The 21,740-nt window shown below is 41.4% G+C and overlaps 1 long non-coding RNA gene across 2 annotated transcripts in view; it reads left to right on the top strand.

Moving 5' to 3' along the window:
• LOC116786016 overlaps window positions 1-19,447 on the top strand; it is a 57,703-nt gene extending 38,256 nt beyond the window's left edge. For both annotated transcript variants that reach the window (XR_004356797.1, XR_004356798.1), the window contains 3 exons: window positions 11,614-11,740; window positions 17,308-17,397; window positions 19,210-19,447. This is a non-coding gene — a long non-coding RNA (uncharacterized LOC116786016). The remainder of the gene's footprint in view (window positions 1-11,613; window positions 11,741-17,307; window positions 17,398-19,209) is intronic.
• Window positions 19,448-21,740: the final 2,293 nt, after the last annotated feature.

The following is a 21,740-nucleotide window of genomic DNA, read 5'->3' as shown; positions in this document are numbered from 1 at the left end:
CTATCCCTCAATTTTTGTAGAACAGTCCTGCAAGAAATTTTTTGGTGATTGACAGCCTGAGACTGGGCATTTAAAACTGTGGAATAATATAATGTGTTAGATGTGCTGAGATTTTTATTTGGATGGATGTTTTCAAAGCAAACTTTTATCTGTAGTAAAAAGTTTTCAGCGTGTTAGGAGTCAGCAAACCATCATTATTTGTAATAAGCAAAAAAGGGAAGCCACTGTTTTCACCAGAATTCAAAACAGGTGAGAGCAACTGCACAAAAATTTTGCAAACTTTAAAAAGCGTGGAAGAAGTGATCAGTGTTATGTGCTGGAAATGTCAGGGACACAGGACTAATCAGTCACCTCAACAGAGTCAGATATGGCTGGAAAGGTTCCAGAGTACATTGCAGCTGAACTGTGGGTTCAGAGATGTTGCTGTGCCCAAAGCCTCCTTGATCACTGAGAGTGCTCTCCATTAGCTGAAATGATGGCCATGGTTTGCCCACCTCAGTGTCAAGTGCATTTTCTTTAAGTTTTGGGACACAGTGAGTTACAAGGAACACGCAGGCATTCTTTAAGACCCACACAGCTCACGTCTACTCTAGTCCAGTTGTAGGCTGGACCGGCTAAAAGCCTGAGGCTACTCTGCTAATCTGTCTCAGAGCTGATGCATGACGCTGTGTAGAGGTACCTGAACTAAGTTCCTCAGGCTCCTTGTGTTGCAGGTATTGCAAATTGCCTGTCAGACTGCTTTAGCTGCTGATATACATGGACTTTGGTGTCCTTGGTTTAGAACAGTTTTTTGACTGCTCTGACTGTCCTGGGACCAGACTTAATACACAGAACCTTCTAGGGAGGGAAAAGATCATGCTCAGGTATCTGGGCTCCTTGTTACATAATGTTTCTAAATCCAGCTTTACAGAGGCAGGAATGACCATAAATTAGTGCTAAATGAAACAAGGAATAGAGAAAAGACAACAATGCTTTTCCTGTATGGATATGTCTTCAGGGAAATGACCTACAGAAAAACTGCGCAATGGAAGGAGTATTTGATAATGGCAGTCAAATGAGCAGTCAAATCCAATGAAGATATGCCTTAGAAATCAGCTGTGCTACATGAAAGAGAGGTGCAGAAAATTACCAATGCATTCCTCAATATAATAGATGCTTTCTAAGAGAATAGGCAGAAGATGATGCTTCAAAAGGACCTATCTTTCATTGCTTTTGTCTTTTAATGAGACCAGAGCAACTACCTTTTGTCAGGAGCAAAAAGCGCTTTCTTTGAACATAAGTGCTGGTAGTTGCATAATATGAAACTCACTGATGCATGTAATGGTAGCAGTGGGCCGTCTGGGCACAATGTACGCTTTAAAATTAATCTGTGCACAGATCAGCAAGCACATGCAGATTGTCCCATGTTGACAAGAGCAATGTACTTCTTTAGGAGAAGCCAAACTTTAAAAGCCTGGCAGCTGGAGTTTGCAAGCCTGTTGTTCCGTTATTAACTCTGTAGGCCTTAGGGAAGGGGTAATGGATGAGGTGATCCCATGAGGTGCTTCCCAGACCTACTTTGTTTGGTTTCATGATTCCTAACCAAGCAGGCAATAAGCAAAAATGTTTTCTGAAATGAGCAGAGGGAAAGGGATGTGTATTAGTTATGCAAGATGCTCCATTCAGTGCAGAACAATGTACTCCATCCCAATCAGAGCTCAGCAAAGAACAGGTGAAAGGAGCCACAGCCACAAGGAGGGTGTTTGCTAGGGACCTCTGTGACCTCCAGTGCTGCTGAATGTACCTTGAGGAGAACCACAAGACTGTAAAGAGTTTTGAGGGAGTGAGTTTGGGCAGGACAAGACTGTTAGGGAAAACATCTCCCAAGAGACCTGAAATGAACATACCTTGACAGCACAGTTCATCAAAATCTCATTTGTTTTCTGCAAGAATAAGTGGTGTTTTACAGTGATGCCGAAATCACTCAGCCCATATTGAAAATATACCAGGTTTCTCTGTTGCTGACTTGTGTGCTGTGATCCTTTAGAAAGCCTAAGGCTGGAGGGAGAGGTCGAGCTTCCACTCAGGGTAAGGCCAGCACTGCTTCCAGACATGTTTGCTTCAGGCTTTGTCCACTTAAGACTTAAAAGCCCCTGAGGTCTGAGATTCTGCAGCCCCTCTGAGCCCTTGCTCCTGTCCTCCCAGAAAGCACAGTTCAGTACATTATCTGCTCTCAGGACTGGGGTTGCCAGAGGTTAGCAGAGCCTGGCAGGGTCAGACTGTAGCTGTATCTCAGCTCTTTGCAGACCTTTTGGTGCTCCAGTTGTCATCTTCACTCACCCCTTGCAGCTTGTCTTGAAGAGTCTTTTCTTGCATATTTGGTGGTTTCAAGTAATATCTCCACTTTTTTTTTTTTTTTTGAAGGAAAAGGAAGGGTACCTTTCTTTTGAATAAAATCTGTCCCAATCTTTTTGCAATCCTTTGAGTGCAACAATGCATTTGTGTATTTCTCCCTTTACCTTCTTCCAACAAATCAAGCAAGCCTTCAGTTCACATTTTAAATGGAACTCAGATGATTTGTAGGCAATTTTGTGATGCATTGTAGAATATTTGTACATTTATGAGCTCAGGTCAGAATTTTCCTTGTGTCTAGAAGAATGAGCTATCCTTCCCCATCAGCTTTCAGAGGCTTTCAGGCATACATGAAAAAGACCCTGAGTGATTTAGGCACCTACTGAAAGTCAGTTAGACTGAGGACTATACTGCACTTTTAAAAATATGACTTTCTTCAATATGTTAAAAATATCAGCTGCAATAGCTGTAGTAGTAAGGTGTTAAGTTGAACTCTGCCTTTTTGTAAGACAGGATAGTTTTTCTCTGTGTTCTGGCAGACATATAATCCAGAAAAACAAGTCATTAAAAGATTCATTTACAAGGATAAACAGAATTGACAAAGAAAGCTAGCTTTTGAAACGAGGCTGAAAAAGTATTTTTTTTCTCAAGAGGTGATGATAGATTTCAAAGCTCAGTCTCTGCTACCTCATGCCTACACCGTAATTCCTCCCCCAATTAGCTGTTTGTAAGGCAGTGCCATCTTCTACTTGTCACATTATGGGTTTTATTCAAATGAAATGCAAAGGGAAGAACGAGCTGATACATTGTCACTACCTGAAAGAAAAACCTCCAACCTGTCCAGTACTACCAAGTAGAATTCTATTATGTAAATCTGCTTCCTTATTTTGGGAACAAATGATAGGCAGGACATAAAATGGAAAAATAAATTATACTCACACGAGTAAAAGATCAGTCAGGCAATGTACTGAGGTATCATTAGGGCTGATGAATCACTATTATCATTATAAAAATAACATATAATGCTTCAAATCCTGCATCCTGGTTGACTTCTTTGCAGATGAATATTTATGCAGTTTCTTTTGTTTCTTTGTGTGTCTAACAGATGCCAAGCTAAGTTCAATAGACAAATTGCATCTCTGTGAACTGTCACAGCCTTGTCCTTGTTTTTTCTAGCAAACTGAAGTTAAATAGCAAAATGGAATAAATAAACAGAGGTCAGAACCTCCATCTCCCTACAAGATTCAATAATCTGTGAAAGAATTCAGTTCAGATCAAAGGAAGAATAAAAGTTAAATCTTCTTTATTTGAAAGGAACTGTTTGCATATCTGCACTCTGAGGATCATAAATTACCTAACCAATGCCTAGGTCATCATCTAATTAGCCACTTACCTCTGCTAAATTTCTCAGTATTCCTTGTTTCTATGCTCCTTACCTGCAGTGCAGGATGGGAGAATTATTGTAAATGTATGGGGTTTATTAGCAAATAAGGCTTTTAAACAAATAAAAAATTACAAGAAGGAAAATAAAGACGGTTAGGTAGTGGTATTTGTGGACACAAAAGCTGAGGTCAACATAATTTATAACCTTTTTCAAGGGGCAATAAATCAGGTCAATTAATTCAATGTCTTAGCATAATCTTGTTCCAAAACAAACTGTTATCTTGGCATGGTAGTATTTATGGCAGGTGATTTTTTTTTTTTTTTTTTGCATCAGGGACCTCCAAATGTACAGTCCTATTGATTTGCTTTGCAAGCTTTCTGTAGAAGGTAGAATCAGTGGTGCACTGTCACCCAAACAACTCTGAAGTAGAATTTATGGATGTGGGGAAATGGCTTAATTGCTGGAACCATGCTTGCAGCTAAGCCTGCCCACTTACACATGTGCAACTACTGTGCATTATTCAAGTATTAGGCATCAAACATATAACAGTACATAAAAGTAACTGGAAAAATGTAAGTATTTCTGGAATGTCACCACTCTTGTGATGTATTACACAGCATTTAACTGATGCTCACACAGGGATGCCATCTCTGAAGTTTGTCCCATATACTGCCTAGAACAACCTCGAGTCTTTTGACATCTTGTAAGATACACAAGGCTTCCCACAACTAACTTAAGCTATACAAAAGCAGAGTTTGCCATTTAAAAACCATGCCAGGCAGAGTTAGGTTAAGGATTTTCTCCTGTCTCACTACCAACCATTTCTCTCTGTCTTCATGTGGAAGGTCTCTCCTTGCAAAGGCAGTACAAGGGATTTGGTAATGATTCAATGGGCTAAAGAGGTGACATATCATCTGAGAAGCAGATAGTTTGGCATCGCTTCACTAAGTGATACCTTTGTAAAGATCATGTCTCTGATAAGCAGAAACTCACACAAAAGTTGATTCTCCCTTGTCAGCTTGACTGTTCCAGTGCCCATTTTTTCAATGTAGGCAGTGCCCATCAATACAAATCCCACTGGTGATTGTGATTACTTACAGCCCAACCTCTTCTCTGAGGTCTTGTAGTCCCTCTGTTCCAACTTCTTCAGAAGGTTTTTTGTTTGGTTTTTTTTGGGTTTTTTTTCTGGTAGTGCGACACTTCACATCTTTTGGGCAGCTTTGCCCAGGAAATTTTAATATCTTCACAGAAATCATCACCTGCCGTACCCAGCTATACAGAAGGTACTGAGCCTTACACTGAACACCTCCTAGGTTCTTCTGTGCTTGGCCAATGCCAGGATGTTTCCTGCCAAGGGATTCAACAATGTGTAACACCACACCGTTTGCTAGCACTACTGACTCTTGAAAAAAAATTAGGTATGAAATTAAAGGAGTGTTTTTATGGGGAAATCTTTTCACACACCTGCATGATTCTGTCTTTAGCCAGTATCTCTTCAAGTGGGATCATAAAGTCATTTGATTCACTTGCTTGACCAGTTTCTAATTGGATATAATGAAGCAAAGCAAAATAGCTGTATACACTCCCTCTAACACTGCTCAATTATTCCTCACATCTCTGTGATGAGATCAGCAGGACCGTCTCATACATGCCGGGCTCTCCATGCAGCTGACAATCCCACCCTGCTAATGAGGCTTTACTGCTACTTCAGCGTCGTTACATTTTTATTCACTCATCCTTAGATTTACACTTCATATGATCCTCTGTGAGTACTGCATGAGCAAATCAGCTTCTTAATGCAAAACAAATACACTATCTGTATGTATTACACATATATACCTTTTGCTAAAAATCAGCTGTGCATTAAATGGATGGTATTTCTGTTTAAAACAGTGAGGATAGTCTGAACAGATACACTGTGAGCAGGTTGCCTAGGCAACAAAATTCCTCAGCTTGGAGGGGTCTATAACAGAAGATGTTTAGCTTTAGTTTTGGGGCATGATTTCTAAAAAATCTTAATTGACTCCTTTCAAATGTATTTTATGTAGTGATAATGCTATGTTTCAAGCAACAACTAGGACAGATACATCTATCTCTGCTACAAATTATAGCTATAAAGCATATAAAATAGAGACAAAGGTTAAAGGGTAACTTATTTCACAGTTTGGCAAGTGCTTAGTTGTTTGAGCCTTGCTTCTTAGCTACTACATTTACTGAATATTTGTTTATTTTCTTCATACATGTAAAGCATCAAAAATAATTTTTGTGAATTTGACTGCAGTTGGGCTATCGGCTACCAAAATTCTTGACCTTGTTTTTATTAAGTTCAATATTTTCTGTAATGTTTTCTGTAAGTCTCCTTGAAGCATGCTGTTCTCTCCATATAACAGCACCATAGAGAGTGGTTATCCATAATTCTAGAAATGGTGTTGGACTCATTATTGAGGGAGATGTGTAGACATTTTTGTCTTGCCTCTGGGACTGCTCTTTGACTTGTGGGACTGCACTGTTTTTTTTGATAAGCGGGATGGGCTTTTTCCTCTCAGTAGAGCATGACTTTGGTCTCCCTTAATAACCCCTGCCCCTCAGATGGATATGGGAGCAGGGTTATGTGTTAACATGGTTTTGCAGCAAGGCCTGAGAGCTCAATGCGGGTCAAGCTCTCACTCTGGGGGTGGTGGATTTATAACAGGGCAGCTGTATTGCTCCCAGAGCTTGAATCAGTCTGTTAGGGGCTGTATCAGGCTCTGCTGTTAAGGGTGACACTGCAGGGTACAATTGTACCATCAGTGTGAAGATGAGGGTGGCTGTACATTTACCTGAGGGGATGCTGCAGCACAGTGTTGGGAAGAACCATTTCTGAGATATCCCAGCATCAGTTTCCCAAGAGTTCAGTGCTCACAACTGGAGGAAAAATGCCAAAAGGCTTATCTCCCATTAGTCATTAGTTAACTGATGAGATAATCTAAAATATTCAATATTAGATAACTTCTGTTATTCTTGCAGCACCAGAGGCTTCTCTAAAGCCAAGCTGGTCATGGCAGCATGGGTACATCCTGCACATCTGTGGCAGCTGACAAATTGCTTTCAGAGGTGGCTATGTGTGCAAAGTTGTCCCCATTCAGAGGATCTCTTGGGAACCAGGTTTGCTGGCTTTCCAGAGATTTTGAAATGAATTAAAATTAATAGGAAGTGAGCCTTCAGATCTCTTAAGAAGAAGTTTCAAAAGCAAAGGCTTAATGTTTCTGTAGGTGATTTTTTCCAAAGCGCTCAGGAGATTTGAGAGCATGAGGCTCCCTGCAAGGCAGCGGGACTGCACTCCTCAATCCCTTTAGGGAGAGGATTGTGGGCTGCCTACCCAGTGACGGGTAGGACATATCTCTCTGAACAAAAAGTTGAGAATTTTCCACCTTGTGCTTCCTTTCTGCTCACCTGGATTATACTGATCTGCGCCTAAAGCAAATGTAGGGCTGGGAATCAATCACCCATAAGTAACTGCTGCTGTCTGGATTTAGGTATTTCTTAGTCTCTATCTGCAGCTGCAGTTTAAGGGGAGCCACGTGCGATTTTGTGAATTTTAACTTTGGGAGGAAAGGATTTGGCGTACATCTGTTGTGGACAGCAGAAATCTTACACAGATGATGGTGATATTAATTTTTCTTGCCTTCACCAAAATTACATCTATTGCCTCTCCCAAATTAAAACTGATGTTCCCGCCACAGATTGAAATTTCTCAGCACTTTGTTTCTTGAGCAGATATTTTTGCTTTTCAGTCCTGTTTTCTAGATGTTTTTAAAAACCTCTGTTAAGTGTATCTTGAATGTAACACATGGAAACAGTCGTGTGCACTCATGCTTGTGTATTCACAAAAAAGAAATTAAAATAGTTTGATCCTTATTTGAGGAAATCTGGTAAAAATAACCTGTCAAATATACTAAAGTTTCAGTGCCAAATGCAGGTAGTGAAATGTTTCTACTCAACTGAGACTGGATCATCGTCTTCTTGCTGAACACCCATGTGCTCCCTCTCCTATATGCAAGATCTTCTCACTTTCATTAGCTTTCCCTAAAAATTCAGAGGGTATTGTTTGTTTTCCTCTGCTGACACATTTTTGCCTTTTAAAGCTCAGCCTTGCTGTATGACTATGAAAGTACTACTGAAGCTTCTGATTCAGCATTTTTATTCTTGATTGTCCATCATTTTTTTGTCCCTGAAAATCTCAGTTGTTTAGACAAGAGAGAGATGTCAGATTCAGCTTAAAGGAACTGGCATGATTGCAGCCTGTTACTAGGACCTCTCAGTGACTCAAAACAAAATGCTTTGTTCATAAGCTTTCTTTTGCATTTAGCTCTGGACATTTATTGTGGCAGGTTCCGCTTAGACAGATGTCTGTTGCAGGTCCTGTCTTGTTCTCACATTAAACAGGAAAGATGAAAAAATGTGCAACTAATTGCCAATGGGGTAATGAATCTCCTCATATTTTGACAGAGCCTGTTAATTCAGTTGTGATCCTGTGGGTTGTTTAATCAATTCTGCTTGTAGACACATATCAGAAGGGTAGAGATACATCAGTCCCTATGTACTCAAGAATAAAAACAAAAACTCTGTTTCAGGTCGATACAAAATAGACAGAAAATACCAAGTTTTAGTCAACTAAAATATTTTAGAGCAAACTTTTTCCTTTTTTTTTTTTTTAATTGCTATTATTTTTTTGGTATTTGGCTGAGGTTTTAAGACATTTTAAGGTAAGATGTAAAGGAACTTTTGGAAAGGAACAGTCACTTGGAATTGAATGACAGAAGTATTTGTTTAAGGAAACAAAACAACAACAAAAAAAACTCAAACCCAACCCAACATGCCAACCTGAGATGTCTAGATGGTTACCATCCTGCACCTTGTTCCCTCCCTAGACCCACTCTGACATAAAAAAAAAGTGAAGGCAAACCGAAAGGTTCTTTCTCCAAAAAAAAAAAAACCTGTAGTATTACCAGATCACCATTTTTTCCCCAAAAGCATTCTCTGATAGAAAATGCTTTCCTTTGTGCTTATCTAGGAGCACAGGACATTCATCTGAATTACAGGTGAGCATAAGGAGGACTACAGATCTTCTGCTATCACCAAAAAACAGCTTTAGAGTTAGCCCTGCACTGGAATTGCTGAAATCCTCTTCAACTGAAGGCAGTGGCAGCGCAGTCCTTTAGGAGGAAAACAAACAGACCGAAACCAATCTGTGGGGCATTTATTAAATCATATAGCCAGAATTCATGCATACAGTACTTAAGTCAGTAAAATCTGCTTGTGAGAAATACATTTGGGAGCAAAAGTACTTAGGATTTCTCAGTGTCATTTTACTTTGCTTTAATTTTCAAGTTAAATTTGGAATAGCTTAATGCTTTTTCTGAAATGTAGTAGGGCACCGAATCTAATAACTGGAGAGTGGCAAAAAAACTAGAAAGGGAGGTAAGGAGCATATACAAGTGACTGCTGAACCCTTGCTCCTTCCATGGCTAACCTGAATGCCAGGCACCTAATGCTGCTATGATATATGCTTATTTGCTCCTAATAGCAGTGGAAGTGGAAAGTGCTAAGGGTGGTCCTTTTTTATTTTTACTTTTTTTGTCCCAAGTGGATGGTTATGTTGAAATTGTAGTCTGGTTGGCCTGTCCCTGCAGTAGCAGATAGGCCAGTCTAGCTAATCATGTTACAGTTTCATGTCTTCTGCTGGTATTGCCTGTCTCAGGACCCACAGTGTCCACTGTTCAGTGGGCTAGTCCTCCTCTGTCTCATCCCCCATGCTGCCTTAAGTGCAGACCCAGACATTTCTGCACACAAAAAGGCCCAAACCCAGTCACTTCTTCCAATTTCATTTCTACTGTCCGTTGCCATTGGTTTCACGGAGTATTTCTCTATTTTAATCTGACATTGAAAACACAAAGTCCTACTGGTGTTCTAGGTACTCCTCACAGTTGTTGAGAAATGCTGTGATGAAACTCAGAGCTTCTGTAGACTGTTCCTTCTTCAGCAATAAGCCTTCCACACTCCTTTCACCCCAACTGAAATCATCTGTCAGGCCATATACCTGCCTACAAGTCATATTTACTCCCAGAAAACACCTTCTTTCTCTTCATATCTCTAGAAGACTAAGACATTCCTTGGGAGTTTTAAAGAAAGGTGGGCTGCAGTGGTCCCAGCACAGCACAAATAGGAAATTAGAGGTTTGTCCTGTGGATTTGATGACTTGAAGGAACATGAAATTCCCAGTGCCAAGAAGTTTTATGAATGCAGGAATCACTTGAATCATCTGCAAAAAGTCACCTGCAGAACAGCTTAGAAATAATTTCTGTGTTAAGTAATTAACCTGTAGCAATTGCCTGGGGAGGAATGATTTCACAAACTTTATGGTCAACGTAAAGTTAGGCCTGGCTGACTAGAGAAGGAACTCTCCAGTCTCCATGTGTAGCGAGCTCACAGAAATTTGATCTGCTCACTTGAACAAGAAAAATACCTTTGAAGCCCATTTATACCAAGGGAAATAGGCGTATTTCAGGCAGGTAAATCACAGCTAATGTTCTTTGAGGGAACTGAATTCTGGACTGGGAAGCCTAACTCAAGGAAGATGGATCTGGGAATATTTGCAGTGTTGATCTGCTTGCTGAAGCTAGCAAACACACTTCTTGCATTTCAGGGATTTTTCAGATGTTTATTCTGTATTTCTCTAAGTTGCCTCAGTCCTGTAAGGGCTTAGGTCACTTTGCCCTGCTCAGCAAGATGTGGGACAGGGTTTTATGACCTCACATGCCCCAGTGTCATCTGTTATCTTTCTTTGTAATATTTTTTGCTTTCTTTCCCCATTTCTATGGCAACTTTTGACAACGTCCCTTCTATTATGCAGCTCAGCATAACTTGGAAGAAAAAAAACTGTTAAATTTTCAACAGGGTCAGATGTCAGGCTTTTTAGAATGAGATTGAACATTTGGCTGGCTATGCTCATGTTGGCAAAGTAGGGGAGAAAATTCCTTTGTGGGGAAGCTTTTTCTAAAATGTTCAATACAGGCTGTGATTGTGGGTGATATGTCCCTGCCCTGTATCCCCAGCATGAAGTAAAGGCAGGATAACAACAGGGGAATAGTTCAGCCACTGGTCTGGACTACCTGAATCCTTTTAGGCAATTGCACTTCTCTCATTCTACTGCTTCCTGGGTTTCTCTGGGGGAACAAGGCAGTCCAGTGTGCTTGTTCTCCTACTGCCGTGACAAAGGGACAGGTTAAAGTGGGCTTTGCTTCTTATCTTACCTTATTTAATGAGAAGAATCCAGAGATACACAGCTGCCCTCATCCTTGCTTACTAATAACACCTCAATCCTGCACAGAAAAATGCAATGGTAAAAGGCAGTATCCACAGGGCACATGTTCCGTTCATCTCTGTTCCTCAGCAATTATGATATCTGTAGTGAGCCACCGAGGCAGGCACAGCTATGAATGACTATTTTAGCAAAGGTCTTGTAAAAGTTGCTGGCATGGTGGTTGGTTCTCCTACATCACCTTAAGAGAAGCTGCAGTTGCCAGACATTATTCAAGAGCTGGACTCCTCAGTGCAGGACTAGAATATTGATGGGGGGGGGGTGTCTTCCAAAATTTTGCCTCTCTGGAAATGAGATGGCTAGAATAGTCTCTGACCTCGTATTTGCAGTCAGGAAAGATTGAAAGAAACTCTTCCTGCACACCAAGCCTGTGAATGAGATCAAAGGGGGCTCAGAGATCAGAACTTAACAGGAGTCAGGGGAAGAGCAAATAAGAGTTGCTTTTAAAAATTCAGATATGTAAAATGAAGATCAGCAGTTTCAAAAGATGTCATGTTTGTCACTGATACACTCAATTTATTTTTGTCTTCTGCTCTAGGAAATGACAGTGTCCTAAATGAACATAGTGGAGAGCATGGGTAGGCCAATGACCACACCTTAAAACAAGTGGCTTCCCTCAGATGAATGAAGGGACACACTGTTTGCAAGCCTTATAGTGCTGAGAGGTGAGTGATGGGGCAACATTTAGACCATGTCTCCCCAGGGGTAGGGTTGAGGTCTCTGTCTGGGGCACTCCTGGCAGGAGATGACAATATGTGTCCCCAGCCTACCAACGTGAGCTGTGAGAAGCAGAGGGGTTGCACTGGGGTAGCTGTCACCTTTGCACTTGTGATGGTGTTTGGAGGGAGACAGAAATGCAGCAGGTATGATTTTGAATCAGTCCCTCCCTCCATTGCTTTGAGGAAAGCAGAGCAGCTGTCAGGAGGAATATCCCTATTCCACATGGCTGTTCCATGTTAATATAGCATTGTAAACAAAGACTTGCCTGGGAATTAATCCCAGGATGACTAAAAATACACGGACATATTTTTACTGGCTCTTCTAACACTTAGCACAGCACTTTTTCCAGTCACAACTGATAGATATTTCCATTAATGCATGTATAAGCAATTCAAAGAGTTGCTGCTAGCAACTTGAAAGGCTGGGACTTTCAAGTATCAAAAACCTGAAGTGGAGAACAGAAGTCATGCCCAAATGCCAAGCCCAAATACTTGCATGTTGTGGTGCTGGTGAAGCACTCAAAGCAGAGAACATTAAATGGCACAGGAGGGCAATGCCACCACACAGCCCCACACTAATGCAGCCACTTAGTGCCTGGCTGAGCTGTCTGAGTCTCATGGGGAAGAGGGGTGTATCATAGATTTGGAAGCTGCAGGGATATTTTTTTCTGGGTCTGATGTGGGCAGTAACATGCCATGGTCGCACACTGCCTGGGTTTGGAGGCCATCCTGCCTCCTTGGCTACCCAGCCTTCAGGTACAATTCCTCCCTACCTAGCTGTGTCAATCATTACTTTCCCCCAAGAGTCCATGGGAAGAGAAGTGATGAATAGAGACTAGTTTATCTATTTTAAAGAGATTAATTTATATTTTGCATGAAAGTTTTCATATTTTTGTGAAAAATAAACCTTATTCCCTCTCCCTTTTTCAAATCAGAACTATATTCTGCTGTATGTGGAGGATATTTGTATTTGTTTCAGTGCTCTATATTCAAATAACCCCTTCCTCACTTAGGAACTCTTGAATTTTTGAAAACTATAGGGAACTCAAGGGTGCTGGCAAGTGCATTTCTTCAAAATGGTCCCAATGGTGGAGATTTGAAAGCATTTATGAGCCGTTTTGATAATCCCTCTACTGAGCTACTTTATAACTTTGGATTCTAAAATACTTCCCTGACTCTGCCCTAAATCACTTCAAAACCAGAATTTAGACACTTAAATCATTAAGAGAAAAAAATCCTAGCAGTAATGCGTAAGTCCTTTTGAGAGTACAACTCAATGTCTTCAGCATCAAGTCCATAGAACCCACATGTCAGACAAGAAAGCAGGTTTTGCTAGCAAGAAAATCCCCTCAACTTTGAGAATTAAACTGCCACGACACCCTACAAATCCTACGCTCTTTGTAGCAACCTGTCATCAAAGTTCAACATCTTTTTCAGGCCTCTCACATTGGAAAAAGTTGCCTTCATGAACTATAAGACACACAGGCATCCCTCTAGAAAGGTCAAAGCATGACAGATTCCTTCTGTGTCATATCTCATACAGCAAAATCAAGAAAGAGTTTTAAAGTGGTGCACAAATGCAGAAGCAAAAATAATTGGGGTAGACAAGCTAGATGACCTACCTAATTGCACCTCAAACAAGTAATGCCTTCATAGATACACATGGGAGAGGACTTAAATATAGATCCTGATTTATATTCTTCAACATGAGAGTGTGGTTGGCTATTTTTTTGTGGGAGAAGGGGAAACAACAGAGTTGGACTGCTGCAAACACCTTGTGATTCTGCATGTGCCCGGCACTAGGATAATAGCTAGAAATAGTTTAGACATTCATTTTGCCTGAACCTGGATGCCTAATGGCAGACAGGAAATACGACCTGTGGGAGACAACTATTTTTCTCAAGAGGTAGCCCACTGCCTGTCTGAGTACAAAACAGGAGAGATATTTCTACTTGTTTGCAGTCTGCCTAAGGGGTTAGTTCATAGAAACACAGAATATACTGAGTTGGAAGGGACCCCTGAGAATCACTGAGTCCATCTCCTGGCCCTGAACAGGACACCCCAAGAATCACACCATGTGCCTGAAAGCATTGTCCAAATGCTTCTTGAACTCTGTCAGGCTTAGTGCTGTGATCACTTCCCTGGGGAGCCTGTTCCGGTGCTCAACCACCCTCCAGGTGAAAAACTTTTTCCTGATATCAAACCTAAACCTTCCCTGACTGGGCTTCGTGCTGTGTCCTTGAGTTCTGTCACTGGTCATGAGAGTGAAGAAATTGCTATTTGCCCCTCCACTTCCCCTCATGAGGATGTTAAAGAACATCTCACTGCATCACAGACTGCAACATTTACATAAAGCCACTCTTCATCAGCCTCTTGTCTCACCGCTGCTACTTAGAGTATTTTGGTGGGGCACAGTTTTGAAGGGATATTTACTCCTTCAGCAGTGCTAGAGATATTCAGGTTTTCTAGGTTTTGAAGAATGACATCAGTAACTTTGGACATCTTTGCTGTGACAAGACAGCTACTGGGATAATTTGGGGAGGGGGGGAGGATAGCTAAGCCTAATAACAATAAAAATTTAAGAAATAAAATTCTGACTAGCTCCTTGAGTTTTTCCTTTGGGGGTATTATTTTGAGGTTGTGAAAATAAGAAATCTTGTGGTTAGTTTGGCCCACAAAGAGCTACTATGAAGACAGGGTGATGGATGTGTTTCATCGAATGAATATCGAACACATTCATGTGTTTGTTGGAGTGAATAGATAGCATTTCAACTACTTCTTGAAGCTGAAATACTGATCCTAAATATGTTTGAAAGTGGGCAGAATCTGGCTGACTACAGCCCAAGTGACAGGAGAACTGAGAAATCCATGTAATGAATAATACTTGGGAATTTCACCCAAAAATGTTATCCTTACTATCCCATAATTTTTTCCCTGAACTCAAGTATTAGTTGCCTGAGATCCTCAAAGCCAAATGCAGGGACAACCCACCTTAAACTTCTCATCTGCAGTCTGACAGGCAGTGTCTATGTCCACCACTCCATCTGCTTAACCTTCCCAGGAAGCTGATGTTCATCTTTGCGCTTCAGTGAATGGTTTTGTTTTACTGAAAAGGAACCTAGCTCAGTAGCACTCAAGGGGCTGTCAAATGAAAATGGAATTAAAAAATGTTGGCAATTTCTCTAATAATCAACAGGCTGCTTTGAAATACTCTTGACACTTCCCTTTCAAATTAACTCAAGAAACATTTTTATATGCATATATTGGGTTTGTTGCAGCTTCCTTGCAGTCCATCTGCACGCCAAAATGAAACTCCTTGAGACTCAGACAGGAGGAAGTCCTGCTTCATTTCATATTCGTCTGGTAATACCAGGTAGCCCTGGCCCTGGCATGAGAAAACTTGAATTTTGTGGGATTTTTGGTCAGGTTTATCAGATCTTCCTATTTGAATTTCTGGGCTGCTGGTGATTCGGTTTATCAAATACTCTTTATGTGGAAGGTTTTGATTCAATGTTTTCTAGCCTGTGCCAGCCATACTCAGGTTCCTCCAACTATATTATTCTGAGTTAAGGCTTCTTAGAAAAGAGAGGCATGCACACACAAAGCAGACCTGAGTACATGCTATAAAAGAGATCTTTGTAAGCTGAAAGTCAAGTGCCAAGGCTTTTGAAAAGCATCCTAATTTCATCAGGTCCTGCTCAATCTCCCAGTTGGTTTCTCTCACCTACAAAGCTAATCTTGCTGACTGTGCTTTATCAGCACAGAAGTTGCAGCACTAATTGGCTGTTAAGGTTTATGCAGGTGCATTGGTGGGAAGTACTTATTGGCTACCTATTAGCTTCTAGTATATCTTCTGTATCTTATAAACTCTGTTTGCTCCCTAGCACAAGTGTGTAAACTTGTAGGACCAGACCAGACCAGACCTAGAAGAAAGGACAATTCTTACCTTAATGACAACACCAGCAGGTGCAGCCTTCAGTATCTGTCAGCACAAGGTGGTGAGACTCCAAGGGGAGAGGCACAGCACATGGCACAGGTCAAAGACCTGCACAGCTCATCAGTGGGAATGACCCTAGCACAGCATGCTCTGACAACACTCAGCCTTACTGCCCACCCACTGACCTGTTCTTGCTTACTGCTAGGATGAAAGCTCACACTGTGCACATGCAGCAGCCAGGATGCAGTTACACAACCATCAACATACAGTTCACACTATGGCAGATATTACTGACAGTTTACAACAGGGTACAAGGCCAAATGCAACAGCTGTGCAGCTGAAAGGCCCGAACAAGTTGCACTATTGGGAGGTTATCATGTCTTGTAATTGGCAGACCAACATTTTGACACAGTGGATAACCCACAGTCACTTCCTAGAAACAGTTTTGTCCCTGAGGGCACAGTGCTGAGTGTTCCCCTTTTGTTCACAGATTCCTACAAGTTCAGTCACTGGTGGAGTCTCTTCTAACGCGGGTACAGTGAGGGCGGCAACTTCAGACTGGTCATACTGCAAAGTTGACATACTACGCATTTTACTATCTGGCTCAAAGGATGGGAAAATAACGGCTGGCATGCAGAAAAGGAATAGAATAACTTTATATTTTTACAATTACCTGGTTAGTCATTTCATAACACTTTCTCATAAAGTTACATGCCCACATACTACAAATTTAGGGGTTTTTGACGTCTCTAATTGAGAAAGCTCTTCTCTCTGCCAAGTACTGCTTTTAATCTGTTTTTACCTACTCCTTTTACCTATTTAAGGACCATTAATTTCTATAACATTTTTCTGAAAGACATGAAAGTATAGTTCTCACTTCTGAAGTTGCAAAGATAGCTTAATGATAACAAATTATACTTTACCAGATTGCATGTGGGAAACATTTGGATTTAATTGAATCACTTGTTTCTTCCAACTTAAATATCATTTGCAAATACATAAATTATATCTACAGAGACTTATATACATACTTGACAATTTCTACACAAACATATTCACGATCAGGCCATTTTGATCATATTTAATAGTGGGCAGAAACAGAGTTTCTCTTTTATGGACTCTGAGACACTTGAATTTACACCTTATTTTCTTCTTTCCATAACTTCAGTCTTGGCCATAAACTAAGTGTTGCACCTTTTCCTCCTCATATAAATATGTAAAAATGGAAATCATTAAAGCAAAGTTAGTCAGTGAGTACTTGTTAATATTTATGTGGTGGAATTAACTACTTGCTCTCCTGTAATACTTATTGAAGGCATTTAAAAATAAGATAAAACTGATGTTAATGACTATTTCAGTTCTTACTCCATAGGAGTCAGATGTTAACAGCATACTCAGAAGTGGGGGTTTTAATTCTTTTATTCAGTTTATTAGCTATTATTCTTAAACTGCTGTTCATGAGGTTGTTTGTTATTTTTTTGTTCCATCTCTGGCCTATAAAAACAAAAAGATAATGTTTACAGTTGCAATTGCTACATTTAGGCTCAGATTTTTACCATCTTCCTTTCCCTCACAGGAAGCTTTTAACCTATGACTTATAATCATGTGCTGTAGTGTCAACCTCAGGAAACATGAAATGCAATACTTAAGCCTCAGTTATAAACAGGTAAGATTATCCTCTACTATTTTATTAGTTTGGGCCAGGATAGAGTTAATTTTCTTCATAGTACCTTATAAGGGTTATATTTTGTATTTGTTTTGAAAACAGTGTTGATAGCACAGGGACATTTTAGCTACTGCTGAGCAGTGCTTATAAACATCAAGGCCTTTTCTGCCTCTCACACTGCCCTGCTGCTGAGTAAGTTGGGGGTGCATGAGAAGCTGGGAGGGAATGCAGCTGACCCCAACTGACCAAAGGGATGTCCCATATCATGTCCTCATGGTCAGCAGTAAAAGCTGGGGGAAGAAGAAGGAAAGAGGTGACATGAAGCATTTTTCTTCCCAAGTATCTATTACTCATGGTGGAGCTCTGCTCTGCTGAGTGTGGCTGAACACCTGCCCACCCCTGAAAAGCAGTGAATGAATTCCCTGTTTTGCTTTCCTTCCACGGTGTTGCTTTAGCTATTAAATTGTCTTTATCTCAAGCCACAAGTTTTTTCACTTTTACTCTTCTGATTCCGAGCAAGCAGGTGTGTGGGGCTGAGCTGCTGGCCAGAGTTTGCCCAAAACAACCATTTTCCTTCAACATTTCTTCTACTACAGAAGAATCAACATTTTCCTATTAATTATTCTCCCCTCAGAGATTTCTTCAGTACTTACATAGACTTTCTTGAAAGAACATGACTAAAATCAATAGCTTGAGGACTAGGTTCAGCTGCTTCTTTTAAAATGTTGTCTTGCAGAGCGTAATCCTACAGAGGTACAGCAAACCAGAGAGCCCCAGTACGCCATAAAAGTGCTTGGGTTAAGAGCATTTTCCTAGAAGTTGATGGAGACTTACAGAATCACTTTGTAAGACTATCTGCTCCTGAAGTTTGAATACTTTGTCAGTGTCTTCGTTTGTTTCATTATTTGGGCATTTGTTTTGGATTGTTAGGGGCTTTTTCCAATTAAAAATACTATTAGTTTTTTGAAGTTGCAGTCTTCTCCTACTTTTTAAGTGGGCTTCCTGGGCTGTTATCTGGTTCTCATTGTTGTGATTAGCGTCTGCAACAGGCCATCATTACTAGCTAGAATTTGCATAGGAGCTTTCATGTATTCTACTTGCATATTCAGCTTCACCCTCTTAGTTATACCTAAGTAACTATGTAAAATGTAAAAATGCTGTAGCTTTATTGTGTAGTTGAATAATGATTCAAATGGCATTTGTCACAGCCTGCATCTCCCTAAAATTTCTACACTGTGTTGATAGATACACCAATATCTTACACTACCCAACAGTCTCAGATTAAGTCAACTTTTAAGTTTGCTACATATGAGACTGCAAACTGAAAAGCTGAGAAGTAACAGAGTTACTGCTATTCCTTCTTGCTTTGCTAATCAACACCTTATTAATTTTAATGATACTGGAAAGTCACACTGGTAAGGGCAACAGTACCTTCATAAAAATGAAACACACCACTCATATTCCTGCATATTTTGGATATGTGCCCAATGCAGAGGCAAAAGGCCTGTGCTGGGCAACTGCCCATGTGCTGCCTGATCCTGCCTGGCTCCTACCACATTCATGGGGGTAGGAGTGCAACTCCTGCTCGTTGTCATACCAGAGGGAGCTCTTGACATGGTTGTAAATAAATTGCTGCCATCACTTGATTATAAGTAGCATAGTTTAATATTGAGTATGTGTTGAATAATCAACTTACAAATATATAAATAGTAATGAATTACTAGTTTATAAATATTGTCTGATTATTAAACACTCAATAATTAGTTAATAAGCATAGAAAGTATTGTAAAAGTGTAACATATCAAACTGAAGATGCTCTTTGGCTGCTTTCTGGAAAAGTGCCTTCCTTCCCGGAGTGGAGGAGCTGGTTCAGTCTTGAGTTTGTCTTTGGTGAGTGTGGGCAACTGGGCCAGTGGCACTGCTCCCACAAATTGCCTAGCAGGAACCATACATGTGCTGGGACACATCATTTCTGCCCTTGAAAGGAAACAGGGAGAGACCTGCCCAGGGTTTCCTGAATCTCTGAGGAAGAAGCCAGGCTGCTTGTGCAGAGGACAATGCTGCTGCCTGCTCTGCTTCTGTCCAGGGGTAGCCCTGCCCATCTTTAAGCTAATTAAAGCTTCTGCTCATTGTAGCAGTGTGGGTTTTGGCAAGGTCATAAATCAATCACTGTCTTAGGAATATGAGCTGTCATAATTGTGCATTGTCTAAATGTGAACTAATGAGTTAATGACTATTCCAGCTGTTGTACACACCTTGAATAAAGAGTTGGACACACAAAAACAGTATGAAAAGTGTCTTTTTCCCCAGAGACTCTTTCAGACATTGAGTTCAGCCTGTTGTAGGCTGGTCTCTCAAACTTTGGGGACCAATATGACCGAACCCCCACCCCTGGTAGAGGTCTACATACCCTGCCCACCTCCTGCCTACCTGGAACACAACATCTTCCCAATCCCTCCCACCCTCCTGCTCAGAAACAGATGACTCAGTCTCAGTTTCTGAGCCCAAACATACAGGACTTGGTCTCTGCTCCAACTCCACAGCCCAGCCCCAGGAACCCTTTTCCCAACCCCAAAGACACAAGACTGTGTTTCATTTTTAGAGCACCCAAAACAGCTCCGTGAACCTGTTTTCAAGTCTGGAAAACTCAGGACTTGAGGTTTTTTTCAACAGAAAACACAGGTCTTAGTCTCTGAGTTTGATGATTCTTGGTCTTAAGGCTCAGGGACATGTGTCTTCATTTGAGGCCCACAGCCCATGACTTGCCCTTCTTTCTTGAAGTCAGATGAGCTGGGGTTTTGCACCCCCAAAACTGCCCCCCTGAGCCCGTATCTGGAAAACAGGGTTTAGAACAGGCTTCAGTGTCCTGGGTTGCACCAGTTACTCTAGTCCCAGCCTGCCTGTCACCTTCCTCATTCCAAGGGTCGCTCAGCTTATTGGGTGCCACATAATGCCTTCGTATCTGGGAACTGATGTTTCTGAAAGCAAAGCCAGAGTAAAAAAAACAACCATAATGATCCATTTCCACATCTCGGGCAGAGCAGAAAGTTCCCTCAGGGTCCCATATACTGACAGCAGCACTGGATCAGGCACTGAAAGTGTCAGAGCTGCTGTGAGAGCACACAGACATGTTGGGAACTGCAATTTCAATAGAGAGCACATGGCTGGGTCCGTAGGACTCTCACAAGTAAAATACTAAGCAAGGGGAAAGATAAAAACAAAGAGAAGCCCAGCGATCTCTCTGACATCACTTTAGTGCCTCTTTTCTACAATCAGATTTGTGCATAGGAGTGTGGATGTATGAAGGACACACATTGCTTCTTTCATTGTGCCTGAAGGACAGACACAAAGCCTCCTACAACTCTTCGCTGGAACAAGTGCCAGGAGAAAAGAGAAGTCTCATGCATGGAAGCCAAGTCTCCAGCCCTAGCCAATGACAGAGGACTCCAGAGGTGAGTGAAGGCTGGGGCCTTTCCAAACGGACAGGAAGTCACCCAGCCTGGCATTGCAGCTGGTAAATCCTATGCTGGACAGACCCTTCCTTTCCCTGGATCTGTCTGGGGGGCTGCAGGGCTTCAGGAGCCATCAGCTTCTGCTCACAGTTAACTGCCTCCCAGCTGCTTGCACATATTTCTAAGGGAAAGGCATAGCTCTTTTGTAATGCCACAGTGTCATGTCTGCCACCTTGTTGTATTAGTACTTTATTACTTTGTGGGGCCCTCTGGTGGTCTAGTGGTTAGGATGCGGCGCTTTCACCGCCGCGGCCCGGGTTCGATTCCCGGTCAGAGAAAAAGTCCCCCGGGTAGATGGAGCTCGTTAGCCCTGTAAGGCCATCCTTCTAAGAGAAGGTCACTCTAAAAACAAACCTACGTCCTGAGGACCTCACTGCCACTGTCCAAGCTCGCTCGGCCCCGGCAGATGAACCTCAGGATTAAAGGGTGGGCTCAGCTCAGCGCACACTGTGTCTCACCTAAAAAAATCCACTGCGCAGGCTCGAAGGGTAAAGACCCTTCCCAAATCTTCGTTCGCGAAGACTGGCCATACATACATACTTTATTACTTTGTAGACTGACTGGGCTGGGATTTAAACAGCACCCTTCAAATTAAGATCAGAACCTTTCATTCTCATCCCTCCTCCCTGATTCTGGGCAGTGAACTAACTCTCTTGACTTTGGAAGATCTCTTCACTAATTGTTTTGGGAAACGAAAATGTCTTGGGAGCTGGCTGTCTCTCCCAGAACTATGCAAGGAACATGAGGGAAGATAGACCAAAAAGCCAGGGATTTTTGACCAAACTGACTGTCTGATTTTGCTCTATTTCTCCCAGAGAGACAACCTGCTCT

The sequence above is a fragment of the Chiroxiphia lanceolata genome, chromosome 4 (genome assembly GCF_009829145.1).
Source record: "Chiroxiphia lanceolata isolate bChiLan1 chromosome 4, bChiLan1.pri, whole genome shotgun sequence".
NCBI lineage: Eukaryota > Metazoa > Chordata > Aves > Passeriformes > Pipridae > Chiroxiphia > Chiroxiphia lanceolata.
Note: the sequence above shows the minus strand (reverse complement) of the source record. Positions and strands in the feature narration are given on the sequence as shown.